We start from the raw sequence: 22,139 nt of genomic DNA on the forward strand, positions 1-22,139 counted from the left end.
AGGAATAACAAGATTTGTTATTTTGTGCGGAGAGGTGGAGCAGCATAATAACAAAAAATGTTATTGAACTGGTATGTCTCCATAACAAAAAAAGTTATTGTTTTGGTTTATTTGTAATTTGCAAATAAACCTGCAGTTGCCATAACTCATCTGTACTAGTCAGGGCTGCAGAGTCGGGTACCTCCAAGCGACTTTGAATCCATACTTTGAAGACAACTCCGACTCTGGATGCAGGATATGACGTTCAGCTCTCCAAAAATACCCGACTTGACCGATTCCGACTCCAAGTAAAATTTGATTAAAATTTGATGAATCCGATGCAGTCTCCGAGGTCTCACTCCAGCTCGAACTTCAACGTCAGCTCCGACTTCCTGGCTCTGTGAAAATAATAACAGTTTTTGTTATTCACACTTCAAAAATTCTCTATAAATAAATCAATTCCTTTAGGGAATATAACAAAATAAAAAAAAAATGAACTCTCAAAAGTTAATTTTATCGGATTAATTTTAGCTTGAAACCCCATTTTATGGTGAAATAAATGACCCCGATGAAATTGGTCAAATTTTTTTCATAGTTTTAGCCAATTTTAGTAAAATCCCTTAGGGGGTATATCAAATAATTAAAAGAATCAACTTTGAAAATTTCAACTTTTTAGAATAATTTTAGCTTAAGGACCCCATTTCATGGCCAAAATAATGACCCCGACGAAATTGGTCAAAATTATCCCATAGTTCTAGCCAATTTTAGCAATGTCCCTTACGGGGTATATCAAATAAATAAAAAAAATCAACTTCCAAAATTTCAACTTTTTAGAATAATTTTAGCTTAAGGACCCCATTTCATGGCCAAAATAATGACCCTGAAGAAGTTGGTCAAAATTATCCCATATTTCTAGCCAATTTTAGCAAAGTCCCTTAGGGGGTATATCAAATAATTAAAAGAATCAACTTTGAAAATTTCAACTTTTTAGAATAATTTTAGCTTAAGGACTCCATTTCATGGCCAAAATAATGACCCCGACGAAATTGGTCAAAATTATCCCATAGTTCTAGCCAATTTTAGCAATGTCCCTTACGGGGTATATCAAATAAATAAAAAAAATCAACTTCCAAAATTTCAACTTTTTAGAATAATTTTAGCTTAAGGACCCCATTTCATGGCCAAAATAATGACCCCGACGAAATTGTTCAAAATTATCCCATAGTTCTAGCCAATTTTAGCTAAGTCCCTTACGGGGTATATCAAATAAATAAAAAAAATCAACTTCCAAAATTTCAACTTTTTAGAATAATTTTAGCTTAAGGACCCCATTTCATGGCCAAAATAATGACCCTGAAGAAGTTGGTCAAAATTATCCCATATTTCTAGCCAATTTTAGCAAAGTCCCTTAGGGGGTATATCAAATAATTAAAAAAATCAACTTCCAAAATTTCAACTTTTTAGAATAATTTTAGCTTAAGGACCCCATTTCATGGCCAAAATAATGACCCTGATGAAATTGGTCAAAATTATCCCATAGTTCTAACCATTTTAAACAAAGTCCTTTAGGGGGTATATCAAATAATTAAAAAAAATCAACTTTCAAAATTTTAACTTTTCAGAATAATTTGAGCTTAAGGACCCCATTTCGTGGCCAAAATAATGACCCTGACGAAATTGGTCAAAATTATCCCATAGTTCTAACCATTTTAAACAAATCCCTTTAGGGGGTATATCAAATAATTAAAAAAATAAACTTTCAAAATTTTAACTTTTCAGAATAATTTTAGCTTAAGGACCCCATTTCATGGCCAAAATAATGACCCTGAAGAAATTGGTCAAAATTATCCCATATTTCTAGCCAATTTTAGCAAAGTCCCTTAGGGGGTATATCAAATAATTAAGAAAATCAACTTCCAAAATTTCAACTTTTTAGAATAATTTTAGCTTAAGGACCCCATTTCATGGCCAAAATAATGGCCCCGATGAAATTAGACAAAATTATCCCAAAGATCTTAACATATTTAACAAAAGAAAAAATAATAACAGATTGTGTTATGGACACTTAGAATTTTTTCCATTTGTGCGATTTATGGTAATTTTAGTTCTAAGTCAGTATACCGAACGAATAACAAATTTTGTTATAAGGCGAGATTTTGAAATGTATAACATTTCCTCTTATTAGCGTGTTATTAAACATTTTCAATATAATATCACTTCAATACCAAATTTTGTTATTTTATCAGAAACTGTTATTATTTTTTCTTCTTGAAGTTGAACTTTAGGATAAAATAATAACACTTTTTGTTATTTTAACAGGATTTGTTATTGAAATATTATTAATTTTGTTATTACCGTCTGCCCGGGTTCACCATCTTTTACTGGGCAACCAAGAGTACATTTTGGTCGCTGGTATTTGCACAAGTAATACCAAAATTTGGCATTTCCATACCATTTTTGAGTGCAGCAGTTGCAGTTAGTGAAAAAAAACGGAAATGATCCATATGCAACAGCCAAATCTACTCACCTGATGATTTCATGTTGATTTTAGTGATATTCTTCACCACATCGAATGCATTTGTCATTGATGAACGGCCGGTGCTTGAAGTTCTTGAAGCTTCTGAAAAATAACAAGATTGAAAAATAAGTGTTATTGAAATGAAACTGGATTGAAATTCACCAAAATTCAATAATCTGTCGATTAACTCGATTTTCAAAGTATTTGGTTATCCCAACTTAGAGAAATTTCAACGTTTAAAAAAAAATCTTAGTGCGTATATAAAAAAAATTGAAAATCAGCTTAAACATTTTTGGGTTTCAGGTCATTTTAGCGCAAAATTAATTATTTTGTCAAAATTGGTCAAAATTTTCCCATAGTTACAGAGGAATTTGATAAAACACCTTATTACTAAAATAATACCAAAATGTGCCATCCTGACATAGAAAATTTTCCACAATTTCAAGTCATTTCTTTAGGGGGTATATCAAAAATGTTTAACATCAAGTTTGAAATTTCCGGTTTTCAATAATAGCATTCGCTTCGAGACATCATTTTAGCGCAAAATCAATTATGTTGTCAAAATTGGTCAACATTTTCCCATAGTTTCAGAGGAATTTGATAAAACGCTTCAATAAGAAAATAATACCAAAATGTGCCATCCTGACTTAGAAAATTTTCCACAATTTTAAATCATTTCATTAGGGGGTATATCAAAAATGTTTAAAATCAAGTTTGAAATTTCCGATTTTCAATGAAAGCATTCGCTTTAAGACATCATTATACCGCAAAATTAATTATTTTGTCAAAATTGGTCAAAATTTTCCCATAGTTTCAGAGGAATTTGATAAAATACTTTAATACCAAAAGAATACCAAATTGTGGTGTTCGACCATTGACAAATTCTGCAATTTTGCAATATCAAAACAATACCTTAAATTGGTATGATAGCACATTTTGCTCTTGCATAATCCTTAAGAGAAATTTTAAAGGGTCCAGGAATACCAAAATTTGGTATTGATACCAGAGAAAGGTATTATTACGCATTTCCCTTGTTATTTACCTCGGGATAAGTCATTAGGTGTTTTGCATTGGCACCAATATAAACCAATATTATTCTAATCTAATCTAATCTAACCCTATCGCAGCCAACCTTTCGGAAGCAAACTGGAGAATGTCGGGGTGCTTACTTCCAACATCCTTCTTTTCTAAACGGTCAGGCCAACTGCGTAAAATTAACCGCAAAGATGATTCGTTGAAGTGGAATCTACATCTGAGTTCTAGCTTGAAAAAGTGCATAAAAAACACTTAATTACTCAAAATTTTTGATAGGGTTACCAGTTCTTCGATGTTTTGGGTGTTCTTGGAAAGGTCTTTCAAATACCTTGGGGTCCCACAAGACGAATCGAGTGAGACCGGTGCACAGATCCACATCCAAATACACATACACAAAGACATTTGTTCAGTTTTTGATTCTGAGTCGATATGGATACGTGAAGGTGAAGGTTGAGCTCGTATTATGAAGTCCATTTTTCGAGTGATTTTATAGCCCAGTGATGGAATTCGAGCGAGAAGATGGAAAGCATTTCTCGCTCGCGAACGAGGGAGAGAACTTGTAGTACTTTTCTCGTCTCGCTCGCGCTCGCATTTTCGTTCGCGTTCTCGCTCTCGCCGCGAGCGCTCGCGAGTGCCTAGTGCTAGCCGTTCGTCCCAAGCTAGCAATTTGTTTATCAGGCTTATTAATGCGAACCAGGCGATGGTATAGAGGTACAACTTCAATCGCTATGTTGGTTTTTTGTTCGTTTCTAACACGTTCAACTTCTCGCGAACGGGCAATTCTGGCTCGCGAGAAAGCTCGTTCGCGAGCGGAGGAGAGCACGGGCAATCGGTGAGTTTCTCTCGGCAGCTCGAGACTCGTGGCGAGAACTCGAGAGAGAGGAATTTTTCTCGCGATAGCGCGAAAACCCAAGTAACCACAAGCACTTAATTGAAGTATTAATTCAGTACTAAATCAGCACTGGAATGTTTTGAAGTAGTAAATAAGCTTTGCGAATGCCTCAAAGTACCAAGACTTTGCAGTATTACAACTGGCATTAAATCACCATTTACGACCTTGAAAATGTGCTTCAAAGCATTTGATGTTTATCATCAAAGTAACCCATCGATACGGGAAACATTTCAGCCTGGCACGGTTTTATTGACTTTTATCCATCCCCTGTCATACCGTTCCAGTAAGCGTGCGGGCTAAGGCGCAATTCCCCCAGAGTGCATCAGTTTTATTTTTGAGTGAACTGGGTTCAATTCCCGCTGATTGAAGTGTTTTTTTTTTTGTGGAAAACTGCAGCCTGTAATGAAGCTATTTTTTTCAAAACATATGCCCATAGTATAAAGGACATTATCAAAAGTTCTCTGGTAAATTGAATGACTTTTCTCGCAAGTAAAAAGCGGCTTTCCTGAATTCTGATACACTTTGCGAAATTTTGCCAACCGTGGACCAAGCACTCCTCGGAAAAAAAGTTCCAGTTAGCTGTTAGCCAGTACTTGTCCCTAATAACCTCAAGCTTTCCGTAATTGATTGCACTGCATTTACTGGCTGGCCGCAATTTGAGTGACTCGTAAATAATTTCCGTTCAACGAAATGACAACGGGTTTTTGAACCAGAACCATGAACCAGAATCCCTCAACAGCAGAAAGAAAGTCTTCATTAATGTTCGATGCATCAACCACATCGATTAAAAAATTCTAAACAAACACTCATTTCAGAATACATCAGTTGGCTGGCGCGCATCCTGGAGATCAACGAGAAAAATGCAAGAATAACATCAAAGTGTCACACTCACACATGAAACGCAACAGGAGAAAGAAAAAAAAACAAAGGAGGCCCACCACGAAGTGTGTGGAGCAGCTGTTCTTTTTTTCCCCAGCCTTGACGTCGATAAAGCAGTTTATTTTTGTTCGAGCTTTCGTTGAAGTACTAAATCAGCATCACTGTGCGCCACTTGAAATATTTCTCAAGGGAAAAGTGCTGATTAAATGTTTTGAAGCATTATTTGCTGGTATTAAATGCCAATATAATGCTGATTTAATGCCGCTATTTAGTGCTTCGCGGTTACTTGGGAATACCAACACTGCTTTCCTCAGTAAGGTGAGGAAGGCCAATCGGTATCAATATTTGGAATCATTCAATCTCGGCCGACAAATAGCGTAAAAAAGCCTTTTCTACTTTGGTCGAAAAAAAAAACATTTGTCTCTGTGTCAATAAATAAACGTTGTATTTGGTATTGTAAACATACGAGAAAATCACTCTCGAAAACTTTCTAAAACCAATTTGAATCAAATTCATCGAGGCTAGTGCAAAACAAGCACCCAATTTGCGAAGCTTACGAGGCATTACCAATTGAAAAAGTTTTCGTCTGAAAAGCGGCCCGCTGCGTAGATTTTTTTGTCGGTCGAAATCTCCACCCAGCTTGTCGGGCGACGAACCAGTTGTGTACTTCTCGTACACGCTAAATGCAAACTGCATACATAAATAAATAAACAAATACAAGCGAAACCCTTCAACACCGAGGCCCACGTTCGATGCAACAAACACCAACAAACCTCGGCTGGTTTGCCGTCGTGGACACACACCGTGTTCGCAAATCCTCTTAGCAGAGTGTGAATTAATTTGCCATTGTTTTCTACCAGTTAGTTGGGTGTTTTAGTTACTGCGTTCGCCGTGTGGCGGCGCAACAACTGTCAAAATTGTCCCGAATGTTGAATTTGTATATTTTACCGCCAGCTTATGGGGGGAGGGTTAAACTAGGCATCTGGTTGAATATTAATTACCAAAAGATTTGCAAACGGTTTATGAAACTTTATTATGCATTAAGGGTGACATCTGGTTGTCAGACGAGGTATGGGGCGGGGGAGTCCCCAGTTGCGAAAAACAATGGCCTCGCCGCTTAATGGGAAAAGTTTGCCGTTGCTCGGAATCTGCTGACCGAGAGGTTTCCCCTTAATCTTTTGATTAACGAAGAAAAAACTATTATTTTTCAATATTTACCAATTAAAATTATCCTCTCCGTAAGAGGCAGTGCTTGCTGGAGGGTCTATTATTTCCCGATTTGTGGTGGTTTAAGCAGTGTTGCCAACTAAACAGGGAAAGGGGAAAAAACTTATGTCTTAATCTGTTTTGCAAAAGGAGGACAGGGAGGGAAAGGCGTTGTAAAAAGGACGAGTTAATTAAAATTTAGCGGATCTGTGGAAGTAGGAGGAGGAACAATTCGCGGACGTTAATTAGAACCTGGCGGTGGATCTTTGGCTCGGCTAAGATTATTTCCACTTGAGTGATGTGTTGGAGAGGGGTAAAACCTCGAAAGCTAGCGATCAAAGTGTGCCAGGATAAAAGGGGACCGATTGCGGTAAGAGTAGCTGGAGGACACTGGGTCAAACATATATACCAATACCTATTGATTTTTTATTATTTTTGTTGTTTTCAATTTAAAAATTAGCATTTTTTTTATGTTATTATGGTTCACAAATTAAACAATCATATCAGAAATCAATTAAAATCGTCTTGGTCTGTTTTTTCATTGTTTCAGAACCTTTAAATAAAAACACTAAAACGCTGGATTTATTTATATTTCAAAATTCTGCCAATCTTCGCTTGTGTACTATCTTGTGATACGTCCTATCTTTTTCAGCAAACGTGTCACAATGCTAAATAAAAAACTACCAAAGATGACCCCGACGTGATTTGAACACGCAACCTTCTGATCTGGAGTCAGACGCGCTACCGTTGCGCCACGGAGTCACATGTTTTGTATTGAAACATTGTAAAAAATTTGAACGTAATTTATAAAAAAAAAATAGAAATGAAACGTCACTGTGCTTAAAATATTGTGGCAGACATTATGTAGCCAAATTGATTAAAAAATAATATTTTTCTAGCAATTGAACAATTCGCTATGTTTTTTTTCAGCCTCATACAAATATTCCTAAAATTTGTGCTATCCATGGAAATGTGCTTAAGGAGTCTATGACAATCAGTGTACTCTTTCGTGGTTTGTGATTTTCAGATTAATTTACGTCCTCGGCAAAGTTGTATGAGTTATTTGATTTTTTTTTGCATAAATTACATATGAAAAATGCATATTTTCAGAAAATTTTATGGAAAACATATTGTTGTTAGCAAAATTGGATATTTTAGCTGTAATTTTTAATGTAATTTGAAAATGGTCTTTAAGCCCATCCATTTAACATATTTTTTCTTCTGTTGAATTTCAAAAGTATTTATTTCAACATTACGCCCTTTCGAAATGCCATGATTCCAAAATTTTAGTTAAAATCCAACAGGCAAATTACATTTTTGCATTAAAACCTGTAATTAAAATTTGTTTTGGGAAAGATTTAAATTTTCCCAAAGCACAAACTTCCCAAAACATATAACTTGGCGTCATTTTTTTCCCGTACTTCGGTATGGGACCATCCACGTGAACACTTTTTTGGGAATTTGTTACCTCCCTCCCCCCCCGTCTTGGACAATTGTCCATACAAAAAAAAACTTTTTTGTATGGATCGTGGACAATTGCCCACGTGGTTTATGAATGGTCCCTTTGTCTCAAAAGTCGCGGAATTGTGTCCCCTAAAACAATAAAAAAAAATCAAATTATTTATTGGAACTGAAATTTTTGCAAGGCCTTCGGATAATCGAGTCTTAAAAAAATAGGTACACGGAAAAATTGCGCCTTTTTAATTTATTATTAAAATCCCAAAATCCGTTTTTTGTTATTTTTTATATTATTATGCTATATTAACAACCCGTAAGTGATTAAGATATTTAAAATCCAAGATGGTGGCCAAAATTGTGCTGATGAAACATTGAAAATTTGCATTTGGTAACTAAATAGGCAAACAACCACTCAGTTCTGACTAAAATAAGATCAAAAATCTCGAATTTGTTATTAAAAGCAGGAAAAAAAAGACACAAAAACGCTTGAACGATCAACGTGATTTTTTAGTACAGAGCAGTTCTCTCAGATTTCGGTCATTCGTTTTTTTTGTATTTTTTAATCCGACTGAAACTTTTTTGGTGCCTACGGTATGCCCAAAGAAGCCATTTGGCATCATTAGTTTGTCCATATAATTTTCCATACAAATTTGGCAGCTGTCCATACAAAAACGATGTATGAAAATTAAAAAATCTGTATCTTTTGAAGGAATTTTTTGATCGATTTTGTGTCTTCGGCAAAGTTGTAGGTATGGATATGGACTACACTGAAAAAAAATGATACACGGTAAATTTTTTTTTGCAATTCCGTCGTGAAACTATTTACTTTTCCTGTCATTCTTGAACGACGAAATAGTCTCACAAAATATCAATTTGAATACTATCGGGTGGAATTTCGGATCCACTACAGTCCAGGCTCGATTTTCCGAAGTTCTCGCAAAAATATCTCTCGATTCGATTTTTTAAATCTTCGGATACACTGCTGGAGTAACATTTGAATTGAATTGGCGCATAAGAATTTTGAGGAAGAGGTGTGTGAGCGTTTGCCGCGTTTGGTTCGTTGCTCTCCGCGTCAGTTTGGTTTTGATTTCTAAAGTGTTTTTTCGGAGTATACGGTCCATATTTTGGTTTATTCGGCCCGGGTTTTTCCAGGGAACCAGGAGATCTGTTGGTCTTGAGTGTTCTCTAACGTGTTTCCGTAAAAAATCCGGATTTTCGATACCGGTTGTGCTCCGTCGGTTGTTTGCACTGGTATTTGTGTTGAGGGCGGCCTCTCTCTCTTAATGTGTGTGCGTTGTATCGTCGTGTTTTTTCGTTCTATGCGAGCAGTGTTGGGGTGATGACTGGTCGAGTGCGCTGGCGGGTGGATCATCAAATGAAGAAATGGCTGCGCTAGGCTCCTGAGAATTGACCGTGGTGAGGCGGCATTGCACCAGGCCATGCTGGGCCGTTTTTTCGCCATGCTTCCGATGGCGCGCGGACCAGAGGAGCTGCAGGAAGCCCATTCGGAACTGACATATTTGGTGAGCCCGTTCTGATTGCGTGCGTGTGTGGTAGTGTGTGTGTGTTGTACTGTGGCAGAGAATGAATCATGTATGCGTGTGCGTTTTAAAAATTGACAGTTTGGATCAGGGTGGGTCTGCTGTTTCAAGGTAGGCTTACTTAACCCTCTAATGTCCATGGTTGCTAATATTAACAGATATTAACTGAGCGTTGTTTGTTACAACTTTGCGATTTTCTCTCTTTCTGTGGAATGCTTTAATTTAGAAAGTCGACGGCACAGGATCACTTTAAACTGCCTATGATATCAGAAATCATACAACTTTTCGTTTATTAAATTTTGATCAATTAGCAAACTGTTATGTATATTTTAAATGATTTTAACTATGGCCACAATCATCTATTTTAATAAATATTTTTTAGTATGTCATAAAATATCTCATGTTTCTATGATCTGATGTTTGATTAACTATTTTTAAAGTATATAAGTTTACTGGTATAATAAGTTGTGTGTAAGAGTTGGTATGAATGAGCTTGATATATATTAATCAATTTATTTCCAGGTTTTTCAGATTAACTTCATAATTAGTGATAAAAATACGCGAACAAATTCTTCGTAATTGTGTTTTTTTTTAAATCAGTTGCGTCTTTCATGTATTAAGATTACATTAATTGTTTTGTGATTTTAAAAGCCCTTCCTACATCATCGTTGATCAGAAGGTACGGCGTCGGGTAAATTGTGCAATTATTTTTCAAACAATGTGTTAAATTTTCACGGTAAAAAAAACTCATTTCTATAGAATCGTTATCGAAAGACACGCTAACATTTATGATAGACAATTAGCGCGCGTTTTTGAATTTTTTGATTCGATTGTGAGTAGCGGGACCTCGCGGTTACACGGCAACGTGTTTTTCGGAGCCTTTTATACAACGTGTATTTGATACACAGCACAGCCGGGTATCTTTGTTCTATGATTTGCAATTGTTTCACGGGAAGATTCGTTTTAAATTGCGTTAGCAAAATATAAATTATCATGCAATTCGACCATTCGTTTCCCGCGAATCGTGGCGACAAATATTGTTTCAACGCGATTGTTTAAGTCCTTCAGATAACATCATAACTCATCAGTCATTAATTGGTCGCTCATCTTATAATAATTTAAAAGTATAAATAGTCTCAGGTCAACTCTACGTAAATATGTAACGCTGAGTTTAATATTTCACCTTTTAAACACACATAATTTTGATTCTATCTTTCCACAGCCGGCTGTCTAAGATTGAATCATTTATGCTAAACTCAACACCAAATAACCGGGAATGGTCTCATCCGCATCATCCGATTGTTTGCCTTGAGAATACATAATACACCCTATTCAACAAAATTATTGATTATTGGGCCACATCATCATCCTCTATGATGAATCCTGGCCATTACCCTTCCCCACTAACAAAATCCCAAGTAGAAGTAGTTTTCCGGCACACGCGGGGGTGTGGATATCGTATAGAACCCACCCTTGGTAGCAGCCTGTGCTAACTAACATTCCCGTCCCAATCCCCCGAGATCTACAAACTGACATGGCGGGCGCCGTTGGTGGCCAACGACTGTTTCCTATTCGCATCGGCTCTAGTTTTGATGATCGTGATGTTTTATCTTTTCAGCGCATTCATGCATGCTGTTGATAAGGGAAACATCATTTGATCGTTGAAGCGTGTGACCGGTTGTGCTGATGGGATATTACGGTCCTGTTCAGCAAAGGAGAAGGACAACCATGGGTGGTCTCTCATGCTCATGCTCATGCTCATGCTCATTCTTGAACGACGAAATAGCCTACTTTTCTGTACCAAAAATAAAGAATCGAATAGCAACACTTTTCAAAATAAATGCTGAAAAGTTATACTTTTCAGCACTCAAATGGGTGCTGAAAAGTTGAACTTTTCAGCACTTGTTTCGAAAAGTACCACTTTTCAACATTTTTTTGATTTAAACGATTTATTGACAAAATACATGAAAATTTGACAAAAAATTTCACTCAGTGTGTGTATTTTGGAATTGCAAAAAATGTTGTATGGAACTCGTTGCAAAACTTGATTTTTCAGCACTCTTCGTATTTATCCAACTCGGTGAACCTCGTTGGATAAATGTACGACTCGTGCTGAAAAAATCCTCTTTTTGCAACTTGTTGCATAAAATACTATTTTGGTGATTTTGCCTTCCTCACTGAGGTAAGGCTATAATCCTGCTCTAAAAATGAACTTCGTATAAAAACGTCGTAGACCCACCTTCATGTATACATATCGACTCAGAATCGAAAACTGAACAAATGTCTGTGTGTATGTGTGTGTGTATGTGTGTGTGTATGTGTGTGTGTGTGTATGTGTGTGTTTATGTATGTATGTGACCAACAAACTAGCTCATGTTTCTCGGCACTGGCTGAACCGATTTGATCCGAACTTGTTGCATTCGACTTGGTTTAGGGTCCCATAGATCGAGTTTTATACAGATTGAAGTTTCGATAAGTAGTTCAAAAGTTATGTATAAAAATGTGTTTTCACATATATTTGGATCTCACTTAACTGTATGTAAACTATGTCCGGGTCCATCATCCGACCCATCGTTGGTTAGGTTATCAAAAGACCTTTCCAACGAGTCTAAAACATTGAAGATCTGGCAACCCTGTCTCGAGATATGGCCACTTAAGTGATATTGATGTACTTTTTTGAAGCCGGATCTCACTTAAATGTATGTAAACTATGTCCGGGTCCATCATCCGACCCATCGTTGGTTGGGTTATCAAAAGACCTTTCCAACGAGTCCAAAACATTGAAGATCTGGCAACCCTGTCTCGAGATATGGTCACTTAAGTGATATTGATATACTTTTTTGAAGCCGGATCTCACTTAAATGTATGTAAACTATGTCCGGCTCCACTATCCGACCCGACGTTGGTTAGGTTATCAAAATACCTTTCCAACGAGTCTAAAACATTGAAAATCTGGCAACCCTGTCTCGAGATATGGCCACTTAAGTGATATTGATGTACTTTTTTGAAGCCGGATCTCACTTAAATGTATGTAAACTATGTCCGGATCCACCATCCGACCCATTGTTGGTTAGGTTATCAAAAGACCTTTCCAACGAGTGCAAAACATTGAATATCTGGCAACCCTGTCTCGAGATATGGCCACTTAAGTGAAATTGATGTACTTTTTTGAAGCCGGATCTCACTTAAATGTATGTAAACTATGTCCGGAACCACCATCCGACCCATTGTTGGTTAGGTTATCAAAAGACCTTTCCAACGAGTGCAAAACATTGAAGATCTGGCAACCCTGTCTCGAGATATGGCCACTTAAGTGAAATTGATGTACTTTTTGGATGCCGGATCTCACTTAGATGTATGTAAACTATGTCCGGATCCACCATCCAACCCATTGTTGGTTAGGTTATCAAAAGACCTTTCCAACGAGTGCAAAACATTGAAGATCTGGCAACCCTGTCTCGAGATATGGCCACTTAAGTGATATCGATGTACTTTTTGGAAGCCGGATCTAAAAAATAGATGAAACTTGTGTACAGCCATTGTTGTGAGGAAGGCTCCAACCACATAGGTGGATTAAGTTAGTTTTTTATTTAACTTTTTGTCACTAAAACTTGATTTACAAAAAAACACTATTTTATTTTTTTTAATTTTTTTTATGTTTTAAAGGACATAAAATGCCAAATTTTCAGAAATTTCCTGGTTGTGCAAAAAAAAATTTTTTTTTTTAATCAATACTGATTTTTTCAAAAAATCGAAATATCGGTCGCAAAAATTTTTCAACTTCATTTTTCGATGTAAAATTTGCAATCAAAAAGTACATTAGTGAAATTTTGATAAAGTGCACCGTTTTCAAGTTAAAGCCATTTTTAAGTAACTTTTTTGAAATAGTTGCAGTTTTTCATTATTTTAAATTAGTGCACATATTTGCCCACTTTTGAAAAAAAATATTTTTGAAAAGCTGAGAAAATTCTCTATATTTTGCGATTTTGAAATTTGCTGATACGACCCTTAGTTGCTGAGATATTGCCATGCAAAGGTTTAAAAACATGTAAATTGATGTTTTCTAAGTCTCACCCAAGCAACCCACCGTTTTCCGTTTTTTTAATTTCAAAATTTTTAAACCAAAACTAACATTTTAAAAGAGCGTAATATTAAATATTTGGCCCTTTTGAAATGTTAGTCTTGATTTAAAAAAAATGAATTCTAAAAAAATACCGATTTCGTAGAGAATTGCTCTACAGGTTAAAAAAATAATGCAATTTGTTTATGAATTTAACTCGAATCAAATATTTTGTATAGCAAACTCTAAATATTTAGTTGCGGTCATTTGGCAGTTCAAATAATATTTTTTTCGTTTAATACTAAATTTATTGATGACTTTGAAAGTATGATATTTCTCTCCTATTTCTGTATGTTGTGCCCAGTGTTTTTCTTGCGCAGTTCCAACGACATCGCCAGGGTTCAGATGACAAGGGCAAAATCAACAGCAAACCAGATCGACCAGTACAATCGTTGTTTTCGCTTAATTTAGTCGGTGGTTTACCATTCACTTCAACTTTCGAGCCAACGTCTTTTGTTGGATTTTAACCACAGTCTTCCGCTGTATTGTCAAGTTGTCCAATTTTCTTCATATTTACTTCTTGAGTCTGTTTCTGCATCCTAACAGATAAGAGAATCACAAAATGCCACTACCAAATACAATTAACAAACACTTGAAGGACGATAAAAAGAGGGCTGAAAATGTGAAAGGATATGTGCTCTAATAAGATTATAATAATGCATGGTTAAAATTACTTTTCATCAAAAGTGGGTCATCTTTGTTATAAGAAAAACGCTTATTGTATCAACCTTCGATAGCTCAGTTGGTAGAGCGGTGGACTGTAGAGGTGACGCTGTCAGCAAATAGTAATCCATAGGTCGCTGGTTCAAATCCGGCTCGAAGGAAGTTGTAAATGTTTTTTTTTCGCTCAGAAAATTATTCAATTGAAAGCTCATTTTCGCGCCAAAAGCTCATCGAGCTTAACTGTCATCATCAGCATTTTTAATCAAATTACCAGCTCACTCACGGTAGATTAAGCTCTCCTCGTCGGTACTGACGTACCGGCGCCCGTTGCAAGTCGCACCGAATTAACGCTTAATTTTTCATTTTCCTTTAATCCGGGTGGGGGTTTTAAATTTTTCATTACCGCCCGGGCGAAAAACGGAACTGATTAATTTCCCATTAATGTGCGCGTCACTCTTTTTTTTCTGTTGCTCTCTGCACTGCACTTGACGAGTTAAGGGGAGTAGTTTAAATTAAGGATTGTGGAAAATGCTGTTTGAAAAAAAAACTTTGTGGTCCCAGCTCAGTAGGATACGGCCGCAAATCCCGCAGGGATGGGATTAGGTTAAACTTTTGCCTGTTGTTTTTTTTGTCTACACGCTTCACCATTTTGTCAGGTAACTCTCGCTCCAAAAACATGTCCCTTTTTGTGACATCTTTATTCTTCAAACAGCAAAAGTTGACCATCATCAAGCAGTCATGGTTTGGAGCTACCTTTTTTTCGTCAGAATTCTGTATTTGTTGTTGCTGCGGGGAATGTCGATTCTGTAAAAATTGTGAGAATATATTTTTACTTGACATCAATTGGAATGTTTTGGACCAAAAAAGAGGTTAGTATATTGACCCCGACGTGATTTGAACACGCAACCTTCTGATCTGGAGTCAGACGCGCTACCGTTGCGCCACGGAGTCTATACGAAAAAATGAGCTAATTTGCGGTTTTAATATCATATTATTCGTTAATAACTCTTTGGTTGCCGTGGGTAAAAAATCGAGGGAATTTGCCGCTGGCCCCATAGCTCAGTTGGTTAGAGCGTCGTGCTAATAACGCGAAGGTCGTGAGTTCGATCCTCTCTGGAGCCAAGTTTTTTTTTTTAAATTCGGTTTAGAGATGGATGTGTGACACTTCATTAAAATTATTTTTCTGTTTAAGGATCAAATATCAAAACAACAAATTCTGTTGCTTTTCGGTAAAGTAGACGTCGTTTAAAAAAAAACTTAAGGTTGACCCCGACGTGATTTGAACACGCAACCTTCTGATCTGGAGTCAGACGCGCTACCGTTGCGCCACGGAGTCTGTTGTTGTTTTCGCCGGAAATTTTCGTCTCAAATATTTTTTTTCCAATAAAAGTCTACACTTTTGAAAAACCCAAATTTGTATCACCTAAATTGTTTTAGACGGATGGCCCCATAGCTCAGCTGGTTAGAGCGTCGTGCTAATAACGCGAAGGTCGTGAGTTCGATCCTCTCTGGAGCCATATATGTTTTTTTTTAAAGATTTGAGTGCAGCAAGCTGCATTGGTGGTGCACCCATCGGTTGTTGGTTGCTGCATCCGCCTGCAGGTCTACCACGAATTTTAATTAAAAGTGCAACAAAATTTAATCAAACGTTGTTATGTGTGGTTGTGCTCGCAAGAGACCCCTGATCAGTTGATTTTTGCCTGTAAGCCCCCGGTGGTACAGTTTTACGCCAATAACAACTTTTGTGAGGATAAACTGAAGGAACATGCGAGTAGCAGCAGTGAACGGGGCCCACTCTCACGTTCAAGGGGAAACTTTTAATTGAATTTTCTTCATTGTAAATTTTGCATTTTTTATTGTTGCCCTTGCTCATCTCTCTTCACTTTATTGGAAGCTGGGTCCGACTTAAAACGTACTCTTGGCTGTTAACTAACTGTGGCACTACTAATTAAAAATAGACGAAAATCCGGAGCTTGCTGGATTCATTTTTGTCGAATGATGATGTCTCGATGGAGAATTTCAAGAAGTTTCTTTCAAAAATGTTAGAATCTCGTTCCTTTCGAATGACTTCCGATGCTGGAAAGCTGAAGAGGTGGAACCGGATGCAGCTAAGCGCGTAAAATTTCCGATCGGCAGTCGTTGAATTATTCAGGTGCTTTCTCCGTTTCCTTCGGAACGTGTAACATACTTGCCGTCAGTCAGGGGCCGTTGGAAAATTCTAACCATTGGTCTTGGGGAGCGTCGGAAGTAGACATTATTTGCGCCTGTTTGCACACTAATCGCTTACACGCTACGTGGAGGCATCATCGTCAGCTCAAGGGGCAGCAGCAGCAGCAATTAATAATTCAAAATCATAATTTCCGCTTCAGTGTTCATGGGAGATGAACGAATGAGGAGGTTGGATGCGAAGAGAGCTTCCAGTTGGATGACTTTGATACGGCATACGAGAGATCAACACATGTTCTGGAACGGTTTAAAAATCGCTAAGCCTTACTTTGGCAATGTGATGTTGACTTATCAAAATGAGAGCTCATTTCGCGGTTAATGCCTCTGTGTATTTTTCTTGATATGAATATTGAATGACAATTGATGGACAATGATAAATTTGTTGCAGATTCACCACTTAACGGCTGTGGTCATATATAGGATAGATCAAATTCTCATCAATACAAACATGAACGTTGCATCAAGTAAAACTGTGAATCAATTCTCATGGAATCGCGACACCGAAGGTCAGCCAAAAATCACCAATTCAACCGTAATTACTCCCTAGTCCATTCATCGCGCCATCTTTTGTTCAATTTGGCAGCAAAGCTGCAGCAATTTAGGCGTAATAATCCTTCCCAGCCAAAAACCCAACCATCTCGCACACCGTTTATGAATACGAGTTTAGTTCTCCGAACTTCTCTTCCTGGAGTGCCCAGGCAGGGGGAGGAAAATCAATTTTGGAAATTACACACTTCTTGCCACTGTGATCCGTAGCGGCAAGGTGCAAAGAAGTGGCCAACCGATCCCTAATCGCTTCGCCATTCAGAGCGGACACGGTTTTAATCCGCATCGAGGCTGGAGTGCATCACAAGAGAAAAAAAAAGTCCTGAAAGATCCACTGTGACCATTGACAGATGTGCCAATTGGACCCCAATAGAGTGGCTTTTCCCAACTTTTTTTTTTCTCCTCTGTAAGTGTGGGATGAAGGATGTGTTTTGTTTCTTTCCCGGGATCCTGCTGGAGGCTTCGAGAAGACACACAGATATAGACAGGGGAGGGAGTTTACGATGTTTAATTAACTTTGAACAAAGAGAGCAGGCTCTTTCGTTGATTGCCCCCGTACGAGGCGTCGCCGTTAGCGTGATGTTTCCATTTGCGTCATAAGGCGAAAAAATAATAGCTCCAACGGGGGAGGGGGGAGGGGAGACGATTAGCGAAATGTGCGACAGTGTTTGTCCATTTGCATTTGAAGAAAGAAGCAACGAGCGAATAATTATGACTTCTTAATACTTATTTGGTTTCCATGTTTTGTTGAACGTAAATAGGTGGAAAAGAAGCTTATCTCGTAATGGAAAACCGCTGAAATTAATGAGTGCTGCCCTAAGTGTTTTGGGTGTTGTAAAAAAGTGGCTCCAGAGAGGATCGAACTCACGACCTTCGCGTTATTAGCACGACGTTCTAACCAACTGAGCTATGGGGCCAGCTGTTTCAACATTGTTGTTTCAATTCAGTGATTGTACAACATTTTCAACGATGCAACATGCACACGGAGATATTTGGCAAGTTTTTTTGTGCATTGATAAACTTATTTTAACTCTAAATCGTGAAAAATCTTCTTTTTAACAAGACTCCGTGGCGCAACGGTAGCGCGTGTGACTCCAGATCAGAAGGTTGCGTGTTCAAATCACGTCGGGGTCACAGACCTTAAACTGTTTTTTGCTGTAATTATACCGACATATAAAATAACAATTTCTACGCAGGCTCAGCTCTAATTCAGGGCAGTTCGTCGTTGTTGCATAGAAGCAAAAATTGCATACAAACAACTTTGGAGAAAAACCATTCGGCGGTTTTGAAACATTTTTGAAAAAATCAAAATGCACGTGTTTCTGGGGACCTCAAACTTCATGCTTCCCTTTGAGTTGTGCCTGCGCAGTCAGTTTTGTCAATTTTCGTAGGTCAGTGTTATCATTTTGATTAATCGTTAAATTGAAAAAAATGTGCTGCTCGATAATATTATTTTTGGAACTGAGCAATTCTCCACGAAATCGGTCTTTTTTCTTCAATTTTAATTTTTGTATTTTTTAATCCGACTGATACTGTTTTGGTGCCTTCGGTATGCCCAAAGAAGCCATTTTGCATCATTATTTTGTCCATATAATTTTCCATACAAATTTCGCAGCTGTCCATACAAAAATGATGTATGAAAATTAAAAAATCTGTATTTTTTGAAGGAATTTTTTGATCGATTTGGTGTCTTCGGCAAAGTTGTGGGTATGGATACGGACTACACTGAAAAAAAATGATACACGGTAAAAAAAAATTGGTGATTTTTTTATTTAACTTTTTATCACTAAAACTTGATTTGCAAAAAAAAACACTATTTTTATTTTTTTTTTTTTATGTTTTAGAGGACATAAAATGGCAACTTTTCAGAAATTTCCAGGTTGTGCAAAAAATCATTGACCGAGTTATGAATTTTTGAATCAATACTGATTTGAATTTATGAATTTTTGAATCAATACTGATTTAAAAAAAAAAATCGAAATATTGGTCGCAAAATTTTTTCAACTTAATTTTTCGATGTAAAATCAAATTTGCAATCAAAAAGTACTTCAGTAAAATTTTGATAAAGTGCACCGTTTTTAAGTTAAATCCATATTTAGGTGACTTTTTTGAAAATAGTCGCAGTTTTTCATTTTTTTATTAGTGCACATGTTTGCACACTTTTGGAAAAAATATTTTTGAAAAGCTGAGAAAATCCTCTATATTTTGCTTTTTCGGACTTTGTTGATACGACGATTGACGAGTTGATACGATGGTCCGATTTTCAATGTTAATATATGAAACATTTGTGAAATTTTCCGATCTTTTCGAAAACATTATTTTCAAAATTTTCAAATCAAGACTAACATTTTAAAAGGGCGTAATATTGAATGTTTGGCTCTTTTGAAATGTTAGTCTTGATTTGAAAATTTTGAAAATAATGTTTTCGAAAAGATCGGAAAATTTCACAAATGTTTCATATATTAACATTGAAAATCGGACCATTAGTTGCTGAGATATCGACATTAAAAAATGGTGGGCTGTTTGGGTGAGACTTAGAAAACATCAATTTTCCTGTTTTTAAACCTTTGCATTGCAATATCTCAGCAACTAAAGGTCGTATCAACAAAGTCCGAAGAAGCAAAATATAGAGAATTTTCTCAGCTTTTCAAAAATATGTTTTCCAAAAGTGTGCAAACATGTGCACTAATAAAAAAATGAAAAACTGCGACTATTTTCAAAAAAGTCACCTAAATATGGATTAAACTTGAAAACGGTGCACTTTATCAAAATTTTACTAAAGTACTTTTTGATTGCAAATTTGATTTTACATTGAAAAATAAAGTTGAAAAAATTTTGCGACCAATATTTCGATTTTTTGAAAAAAATAGTATTGATTAAAAAATTCATATCTCGGTCAATGATTTTTTGCACAACCTGGAAATTTCTGAAAAGTTGCTATTTAATGTCCTCTAAAACATATCAAAAAATAAAAAAAATAAAAATAGTGTTTTTTTGCAAATCAAGTTTTAGTGATAAAAAGTTAAATAAAAAAATCACCAATTTTTTTTTACCGTGTATCATTTTTTCCAGTGTAGTCCGTATCCATACCTACAACTTTGCCGAAGATACCAAATCGATCAAAAAATTCCTTCAAAAGATACAGATTTTTGAATTTTCATACATCATTTTTGTATGGAAAGCTGCGAAATTTGTATGGAAAATTATATGGACAAAAGAATGATGCAAAATGGCTTCTTTGGGCATACCGAAGGCACCAAAAAAGTTTCAGTCTTATTAAAAAATACAAAATAATCGAATGACCGAAATCCTAGAGAACTGCTCAACTATAGAATGCACACTTCCCCGTTCGAGCATTTTTCTACTTTGTATTGCTGTAATTTGTACGACTCGAAGTGGGTACTTCATTTGATTTAATTTTTCAAGTAAATAACGCGTTTTTCATTCGTAAAATCCACCAATATTTGCATTGCACCTTCCCTCTCATAATTTGCATACGTTGTTTAACCGTTGAATAAAAACTGTGGCTCCAGAGAGGATCGAACTCACGGCCTTCGCGTTATTAGCACGACGCTCTAACCAACTGAGCTATGGGGCCATTTGTATGGCTGGTGTTCAGCGATGCATGCAGTGATTATTGATGAATCTCAAACTTCAAATTTAATATGGTTCTATTAAAATAAATGTTTGTTGTCTTTTTTATCGGTTCATTTTTCACATCGTAATAATTTATAGTAAAAAAACAATCTCATTAAACATCAGAAATATTAGATTAGATTAGATTAATTAAAAATCAGAAATAGATTATGAGATGTTAACAATAAATACAAGACTATTACTAATTATTACGCACCATGCGTCTCCTCTGTCTTGCTCTTTCATTCGAGCAAACCTTTTTACGCTTCTCCTACTTTCCACCAGGAGCGCTGTTATCAACATAAGATATATCAACCCGTGAGAGAGTTCTCCCAACAAAACGAAACAAAAAGTGAGAGCGCACCACGTGCTCATTTTCCAGCCGAGACACCTCTTTCGAGCAGTAGCTGCTCGAACGGAGGAGGGTTGCTTTTCCACCGCGGCTGACGTCACACGACACTAACACAGTTTTCGATTTTCCCGTATTCGTGCAGGGAACGTGATCAAAACAACAACACTTCTTGCTCGACTGCGAGTTAGTGTGCGTGTGTGCAAACAAATTCCTCCAACGGGGGTTGTTTGTAGAGGGTGTATGCGTGTCACACAGTAGGATTTAGTGAGGGTGCAAGGAACGCGAGTTTCCTGTCAAAAAGTTCCCAAAGTGTCGAATACTAGGCTTTTTGTGTAGTTTGTGAGGTAGTAACCTGCGGTAGACGACGTTTCTAGCGGTCGGTTAAGGTGGAACAGGAAAGGTTTGAGGATATCGCTGAACCGGAAGCTGGTTCCGGACTAGCCAAGTAGGCTTCGAGGGGTTGTGACGAGCCTTGCCTGGTTGGTTGACATTGAAAGTTGTCTAAACGCTTTCTAATCTTCATTGGCGACTGATTCCATGCGGAAAGGAGTGTATAAAGTTTGCAATTGTTTGGAAATCTGTTTAAAAACATTGTAGATTAGACGTCGAGGGTGGAAAATCAACCCCCACCGCATCCTTACGGCCAGTGTGTTTTTCTTTTTGTGAGTCTGAATAGTTTCTGCAGCTGTGTTAGTGCCATCCGCCTAATTAGACACGTCTGTAGTTGTGTGCGTGACTTTCCATCGTAGCAGTCCTGTGAGCTGTCAATCAACAGGATAGTGAAGAGCAGTTTTTCCAGGAGATCCCAGCTAGCCGTGTTTTTTTGTTATCCATAAGGCTACCGTCACCATATTGTCGGTTGTAAACAAAAACAATTCTCCGGTGGTTCAAACGCGCTTTGTGACGTCATTGTGTTCATAGTAGAACAATTCAAACAAAAGAGAGAGTGCGCGCATACGAGTGTTGGTAAGACTCATTAATCGGATCGGCCCCCAAAAATCAATCAGCCACTTGTTGGGTTGAATTTTTTTTGCAGCCCCGTTTTTCCTCCTCATTCCAACGATTTTTTTCCCTCTGTGTGCAAAAGG

General features: G+C 37.0%; 9 non-coding genes across 9 annotated transcripts; 4 read left to right on the forward strand and 5 right to left on the reverse strand.

Annotated features, from left to right (window-relative positions):
• Nucleotides 1-7,199: 7,199 nt before the first annotated feature.
• On the reverse strand, nucleotides 7,200-7,271 carry Trnaw-cca (transfer RNA tryptophan (anticodon CCA)). Its single transcript has one exon. It is a non-coding gene; the product is annotated as a tRNA-Trp (tRNA).
• Nucleotides 7,272-14,355: 7,084 nt separating this feature from the next.
• Trnay-gua (transfer RNA tyrosine (anticodon GUA)) lies at nucleotides 14,356-14,452 on the forward strand. Its single transcript has 2 exons — nucleotides 14,356-14,392; nucleotides 14,417-14,452. It is a non-coding gene; the product is annotated as a tRNA-Tyr (tRNA).
• Nucleotides 14,453-15,170: 718 nt separating this feature from the next.
• On the reverse strand, nucleotides 15,171-15,242 carry Trnaw-cca (transfer RNA tryptophan (anticodon CCA)). Its single transcript has one exon. It is a non-coding gene; the product is annotated as a tRNA-Trp (tRNA).
• A 97-nt stretch (nucleotides 15,243-15,339) lies between these two features.
• Nucleotides 15,340-15,413, forward strand: Trnai-aau (transfer RNA isoleucine (anticodon AAU)). Its single transcript has one exon. It is a non-coding gene; the product is annotated as a tRNA-Ile (tRNA).
• A 142-nt stretch (nucleotides 15,414-15,555) lies between these two features.
• On the reverse strand, nucleotides 15,556-15,627 carry Trnaw-cca (transfer RNA tryptophan (anticodon CCA)). The gene has a single exon. It is a non-coding gene; the product is annotated as a tRNA-Trp (tRNA).
• Nucleotides 15,628-15,734: 107 nt separating this feature from the next.
• Nucleotides 15,735-15,808, forward strand: Trnai-aau (transfer RNA isoleucine (anticodon AAU)). The gene has a single exon. It is a non-coding gene; the product is annotated as a tRNA-Ile (tRNA).
• Nucleotides 15,809-17,906: 2,098 nt separating this feature from the next.
• Trnai-aau (transfer RNA isoleucine (anticodon AAU)) lies at nucleotides 17,907-17,980 on the reverse strand. Its single transcript has one exon. It is a non-coding gene; the product is annotated as a tRNA-Ile (tRNA).
• Nucleotides 17,981-18,125: 145 nt separating this feature from the next.
• Nucleotides 18,126-18,197, forward strand: Trnaw-cca (transfer RNA tryptophan (anticodon CCA)). The gene has a single exon. It is a non-coding gene; the product is annotated as a tRNA-Trp (tRNA).
• A 2,390-nt stretch (nucleotides 18,198-20,587) lies between these two features.
• On the reverse strand, nucleotides 20,588-20,661 carry Trnai-aau (transfer RNA isoleucine (anticodon AAU)). Its single transcript has one exon. It is a non-coding gene; the product is annotated as a tRNA-Ile (tRNA).
• Between the last annotated feature and the right edge of the window lie 1,478 nt (nucleotides 20,662-22,139).

Source organism: Culex pipiens, chromosome 1 (assembly GCF_016801865.2).
Source record: "Culex pipiens pallens isolate TS chromosome 1, TS_CPP_V2, whole genome shotgun sequence".
Classification (NCBI taxonomy): domain Eukaryota; kingdom Metazoa; phylum Arthropoda; class Insecta; order Diptera; family Culicidae; genus Culex; species Culex pipiens.